The sequence below is a fragment of the Elephantulus edwardii genome, unplaced genomic scaffold (genome assembly GCF_000299155.1).
Source record: "Elephantulus edwardii isolate Elephantulus edwardi_28Jun2011 unplaced genomic scaffold, EleEdw1.0 scaffold00227, whole genome shotgun sequence".
Taxonomy (NCBI): domain Eukaryota; kingdom Metazoa; phylum Chordata; class Mammalia; order Macroscelidea; family Macroscelididae; genus Elephantulus; species Elephantulus edwardii.
In genome coordinates, this window is record NW_006399977.1 from 4211142 (window position 1) to 4218031 (window position 6890).

Consider the following 6890-nt stretch of genomic DNA (forward strand, 5'->3'; position numbering starts at 1 on the left):
ACACCCAGCTCACTGTTAGCTAAATCCAGCAAATCAAATCAGCTCACAAAAAATTGTAAACGAAATAAAAAACAACCAGTCTACACATGACCCTCAACCAACATAAAACAGCCCACCTTCCAGAATCCAACCATTTCACACACCAGCCTTCACACAGAAAGAGCTCCCTCATTAGCACCCCAGAAGGGTCATACTCTTGGAGTAAGGTGCATATCCAGTACAAATGTTATTAGCAGTGTGAGAGTTCTTTATTCATTAACATTTGGTTCAAACTGAAATAGACTTGCTCTGGTGACCTAGTGGCAAAAAACTGCACTGCAATCCCAAGGCCACAAGGTATTCAGAGAAGAATGAACAATCTCCTCCCATGCGAATAACTCCTTCTGAAAATCTGCTGGAAGGTCACCTATGGGTTGGGTCTAACTCTATGGTACACAACAGACTTGCCATAACAAAACATAAAAGCAACCCTTGAAAAAAGTTGATGCAAGAATAGAATTTAACTCTCATTGGAGGACTATAACACTCTCAAGAGGTATTATAATTTTTATTTCATAATTCTGGATTTTTTTAATTCACACTGTGTTTCTTACGATGATTCCTATATATTGCATTTTCTAAAATTAATCACCATTGAGCTATTCCCACTATTACTGTATCTTTTCAGATCCCCAAGGGATGTTTTCTAATTCCTTCATCTCCTTCCCTGGATCTACAAACTCTGCAACCCTGTGATTTCCTCTTCTTCTCACCCTCAGTTCCTCAGTCCCCCTGTCTGGCTCCTCTTCTCCTTTTGCACACATTGTACTAGTAATCCTTGTATTTTTACCAAAACAGTCTTAAATAGCATTTGTTCTTATAACCCTGAGTTACTTCACTCAGCATAATATTCCCTAGCCTCTCCCACCTTATACAATACTTTCCTAAATTGTTGCTCCTAAGTGCTGATGATAGTATGCTGTCATGTGAATGTACCACAATTTCTCAATTCAGTCATTTGTTGATGGACATTTAAGGCTTCATAATTTTTATATGGACAAATAGGATCTGTAGGAGAATGATGGACAATCTCCTCCCTTGTGGTCTACAGCCTCCAAAAAGAGTCAGCTAAGTTGGTTTCAACTCCACTGCAATGATTGAGTGTGATTGTTGAAGCTGGTCTGGTGACACAGTCCTTAGTGGGGTCTAATTCAAAAGCTGAGCTTCTCCGGCAGTTCTATTTCACCAATGACTCCACGGGAGAAAGATGAGCAATCTTCTCTCACCGTGATTTATAGCCTTGGAAAGCCAAGGCAGAGTCATTATGAGTCAGAACTGACTTATCAGCTGTGAATCTGAGATAATTTAAGTTAAAAATTCTTCAGATGGTTTCAGAGCAGATTAGAAACCATTGGCCGAAGGAATGATAAACTGAAATATAGATTAATGGAAAACATAAAGAATGAAACTAGGAAATTTACCTCAATACCCTGCACCAGAAGTTGTAAGGACACAATGTAAGTATTAGTCTTTTTTTTTTTAATGACACTAACAGCAACAAAAGACATTCATTTTTGTTCATATATGACTGTGCTGCAATCCCAAAGGCATGTGGTTTGAATTAACCAGCTGCTCCATGGGATAATTTTGAACAATCTCCTCCCATGCAATTATCTGCCCCTGCAAACCTGCCAAAGGGTCAGGTAGGGGTCAGTTCTGATTTGATGGTACACAACAACAAGAACAACAACATGACTCCTTTGAAGAGGAGGAGGAATCAAAAGAGATTAACTATGAAAACGGATGAAGTGGGGAATTATCCAGTATATTGATATGTTGCAGACTAGAGATGATGGTAGGTTGGTAATGATCTTATTGTACAAAATAAGGTCAGATAATTTTGAAATTGTTAGGGGGATCAATAGTGGACTAGAAAGTGGGAGAAATAAGATGAAAGGAGAGCTCCTACTAAACATAGCAATTGTCATATAGTACTGATTTTAACTCCTAGGCAGACAGTCACAGGTAAAATCTGGAGATATATTTTACACATTCTGTATTGCACCAAACACCTATCAACAACACAGAATGGTTCCTTTTTAATTGTCAGTAGTTTTGCTGTTGAGAGATCATTCTTTAACCTTTTAACAAAGATACACCCTGCCACCGCTCTTAGTCCTCCTGTACCTCTCTGTATTTTCAACTAACCTGTAAAATGCTTTCATTGTTGTTGTTGCTATGTGCCATCGAGTTGCTTGCGACTCATAGCAATCCTATGTACAATAGCCCTAAACCCTGCTCTATCCTGTGCCAATCTCACTGCCTCTGACACAGCTATCCCAATTACCCCAGTCACTGAATCAATCCGTCTCATAGAGGGTCTTCCCCTTCTGTGCCGTCCCTCCACCCTCCAAAGCATGATGTCCCTCTCCAAAGACCTCTCCCTCCTTACATGACCAAAGTATGTCAGATGAAGCCCCAGAATCCTTGCCTCCAAGGAGTAGCCTGGCTTAACCCTCTCCAGGATGAATCTGTTTGTTTTCTTGGCAGTCCATGGTACATTCAATACTCTTCTCCAGCACCAAAGCTCAAAGGCATCAATTCTTCTTCTATCCTCCTTAGTCATTGTTCAACTCTCTGATGCATAACAAGTTCTCTGCTGATGTGTTGTTCCAGTTGTTTTTGGATAATCTTCAGTAGAATCTTGCTTTCATGTGAAATCAATGATATCATTCTATAGTTTCCACACTCTGTTGGGTCACCCTTCTTTGGAATGGGAACAAATATAAATCTCTTCCAGTCAGTTGGCCTAGTGGTTGTTCTCCAGATTTCTTGTAAAATGCTAGAGAGTAAAAACAACTTTCATTTCTTTGTATTTTCTAATACTTCCTTGTATATTTCTAGATAAACATTATTGATCAATAATCATCAATTATGGACTAATTTTATAAAGGAACATAACAATAAGAGAAGGGAACCATTAATTATTCAATATCTGTTTTGAACCAGACAGTACACTTATCAGTTCATATAAGTATATATGCATATTTTTTTTCCTTGTTGTGCACCATTAAGTCAGATCTGACTGACACAGGAGGAGAGTGCTCCTCCTTCTCCAGCAGGGTATATGATGGATTCAAACTGCGAACCTCAGGATTGCAGTGAAAATTCTTGACCCTAGACCACAAGAGCGCCCTTCATATAAGTGTACTCTAATATATGTTCTTGATGTTAGGTGCTGTTGAATCCATTCCAACTCATGTATACCTAAACATTGCCCAATTCTATGCTAGAATGTATTTATCGTTTTCCTGATCCTTTACCACAAAGGACAACATTGTCTTTTTTTATTCTCCTGCTAACATATGCAAAGCAAGCTAGATGAAGTCTTATCATCCTCAAGTCTAAGGAGCACTCTTACTGACTTTCTCCAGGAAAGATATGTTCTTTACTATAGCATCCCATGGTGTATTCAGTATTCTTCACCAACATCATAATCCAAATGCAACATTTCTTCTTTTGTCTCCCCCCCCCCACAGTACAAATATCACATGAAATTGAGGCAAATGACAAGGTTATGACTTAGGTTAGGTATACTTTATATGTATATGTATATGTAATATATCTAATTATGCCAATACCTGTGAATTATCTTCTGTCTTAAGAATGCCATTTAGACTCAGCTTATTTCTATAAGGTCATATAGTCAGTAAGTCAGTCAGAATGTTTGAATACAGGGTTTTGCTTCCCTAAACATTTATAATTTCTTCAAAAGGTTCTTCTTTCAAGGACCCATATTCCTTTAATCATACCAAATTCGGCTATTCTTTTCCAACACTAGAGATGATGTTGCCTCACTTTTTATTTTCCTATTTTAAAAAAGATATTCACTTGCTTCTAGTGCATAATCACAAGGAGTAAGAAGTCCCATGAGTCCATTTCAAGTCTCTTCTCTCAACTCCATCACTGTAGGTCCATGTGGTTCCAGTCAAGCCAAGTGGATGACCCACCCCTGATAGTTTAAACCAGGCTAACACGCCCACACAAACCCATAAAATAAAGCCTCAAATGCTAGCAGATGTGCAGCAGTTTCTCAGTTTCCACTCTCACCTCCCTTTTGATCCTAGAATGTATTCATTCTTACCAATCTAGTTCTGAAATCTTGACTCTCTCAGTACCTATCTGCACTTGAGTTAGACTCGTATTGACTTTTCTTTAGAAGTTTTCTACCATGGATTCCCTTGACTGCTTTCTGACTTGGTTTGGTTCTTCTACTTTTGTCTTTCTCCCTGTCTCAGATGTGTCAGGGGAAAGAATATTTTTTCTTTCCACTCAGTTCTAGATCTGGTTTGGAATCTCAGCTCAGAGAGACTTTTGGCTTTCAAAATGTTTATGTAGGTTAAAATTGGATAGGATTGATTTATCAGATGAAATGTGGGAGGGGGATGGAAAGCATACTCTGACTAGAAATAGCTCATAAACATCCTCTCTGCCCTTAGCCTCAGGAGGATCAGGAGGATGAACTATCATGAACCACATGCTGGAATTTAGAAACAGCCCACACCATAACACCAGTACTCTAATTTGAATGTAGTGCTTGGGTTATTCCTTGTTCCCACCCACCTCACTTCTTTGCTTATATATTTTTCTTTTCCCTTTAAGTTATAAATTCCTATAGAAGACAGAATCATTTTCACTTCTGACCAAGATATCCCTTCCCTAAAATTCCAAAGCCCTTTTTTAATATTTATTTTATTATTTTTGTGTGTGTACTGTCAAATCAGATCTGACTGGTACAGAAGGAGTTTGCCCCTCCTTCTCCAGTGGAGCATCTGGTGGATTTGAACCATGAAAATTGCAAAGTCTTTTAAGACTCCTTTATAGCACATTTAGAATTTATTTAAAGGTTCATCCTTAAAGCAGTTTATTCTGTTTCTTTTAAGTAATTCAGGAAAGCTCCAATTCTCTATTGTTCTCTATGCCAGTATTTCACTATAAAAGATTCATCATCTTAATCAAAAGATCTTTCCTAAGCTTTTTTAAAAAACAGTAGCAGAATTACTATTAATTTTGTAGAGATTTATGTCTCATCATTTACAAACCTTGGTTGTTGGGTTTTTTGGTCACTTTTATTGATTTACATAAAAAATTCATATATTGGTATTTCATTCATGTACATTGTGTTTTATCCAATCTTTAATTTACATTGTTTTTCATATAATCCATACACCATTCCTGTTGTATTTATTATTGTTATGTGCCATCAAGTAAACTACATCTCATAGCGACCCTATAAACAACAGCTTTGAATCCTATCTTGAACCAATCTCACCGTCTCTGACATGCCTACCCCATTGACACAGTCATTACCAATCCGACTTATCCAGGTTCTTCATCTCCTGTGCTGACCTTCACTCTTCAAACAGAATGTCCTTCTTTAAGGGCTGGTCATTCCTGGCAACATGCCCAACTATGTGAGAATGAGTATCAAAACCCCTGCTTCCGCTCCCGCCGCCGCCGCCTCCTAGGCATGGCCAAGGGCCTCTCCGCACTATGGCAGCAGCACGGCACAGCACCCTGGACTTCACGCTCGGCGGCAAAGCTGATGACAAAACCATCCTAAAATGCCTCCAGTACATTTTCCAGGAGCGGGGAATGACGGAGTCGGTGCACACCTGGCAGGACCATGGCTACTTAGCAACGTACACCAACAAAAATGACAGCTTTGCCAATTTGAGAATCTACCCTCACGGATTGGTGTTCCTGGATCTTCAGAGTTATGACAATGACGCCCAAAGCAACAAAGAAATTGACAGTCTTTTGAACAAAGTAGAAGAAAAAAATGAAAGAACTGAGTCAGGATATTGCTGCGAGGGTGAAGCGATTATCTCAGTGGGAAAGAAGATTACACTGGCCAATATGTACTGATTTTGGGGGGCGGTGATGGAGGCATTTTATGTGAAATAGTTAAACTGAAACCAAAAATGGTCACCATCGTCGAGATTGACCAGATGGTGTTTGGTGAGTGTAAGAAGTTCATGCGAAAAACATGTGATGAGGTCTTCGACAATCTTAGAGGAGAATGCTAACAGGTTCTTATTGAAGACTGCATTCCGGTCCTCAAGAAATACGCCAAAGGAGGGAAAGAGTTTGATTATGTGATTAATGATTTGACAGCTGTTCCCAGCTCCATATCTCCAGAGGAAGATCCCACATGGGAATTTCTCTGGTTCATTATTGACCTGTCGATGAAAGTTTTGAAACAGGATGGCAAGTACTTCACACAGGGGAACTGAGTCAATTTGACTGAAGCCTTGTCCCTCTATGAAGAATAGCTTGGGTGCCTATATTTTCCTGTGGAATTCTCCAAGGAGATCGTCTGTATCCCTTCATACTTGGAATTTTGGGTATTTTACACTGTGTGGAAGACAGCTAAGCCATGAGGACGAACCTCGCCCAGCATGAGTGCTGTGTGCACAGTGTGCTATTCGCACAGCCATTCTGATCTTCTCGCTTAGACAACATCCTGAGTCACACAATTGATTGTGAATTCTTTAAGGGATTTTTCTTCTTTTTTGTTGTTATTACTATTTTTGCTTTAAAAAAGGAAATGGGGAAAAAATGTATATTTTGATGCGCTAGGGTGTTAGTTTTCACAGTCAGCTTAAGGATGATCTGGCAGCAAGGTCCCAGCTGCTCCATGCACTGAACCCCTAGATTTTTGTTACTTTATATTTCTCTGTGGGCTCCCCTCTCCCATTTTGTTTTGCTTTTGGTAGACAATTAATTTGATTGTTCCTAGGAGTGAGCATTTTCATTTGGTTCCTGAGGAAAATTCCTTTTAAAAAGCTTTGACTTAGAGATTACGATTTGGTGCTTATAAAAGAGTGTTAAGGAAAAAAAATGAATAG

The 6890-nt window shown here is 39.0% G+C and overlaps 1 pseudogene; it reads left to right on the forward strand.

Annotated features, from left to right (window-relative positions):
* Positions 1–5532: 5532 nt before the first annotated feature.
* LOC102856133 lies at positions 5533–6422 on the forward strand (annotated as a pseudogene).
* The last annotated feature ends 468 nt before the right edge of the window (positions 6423–6890 follow it).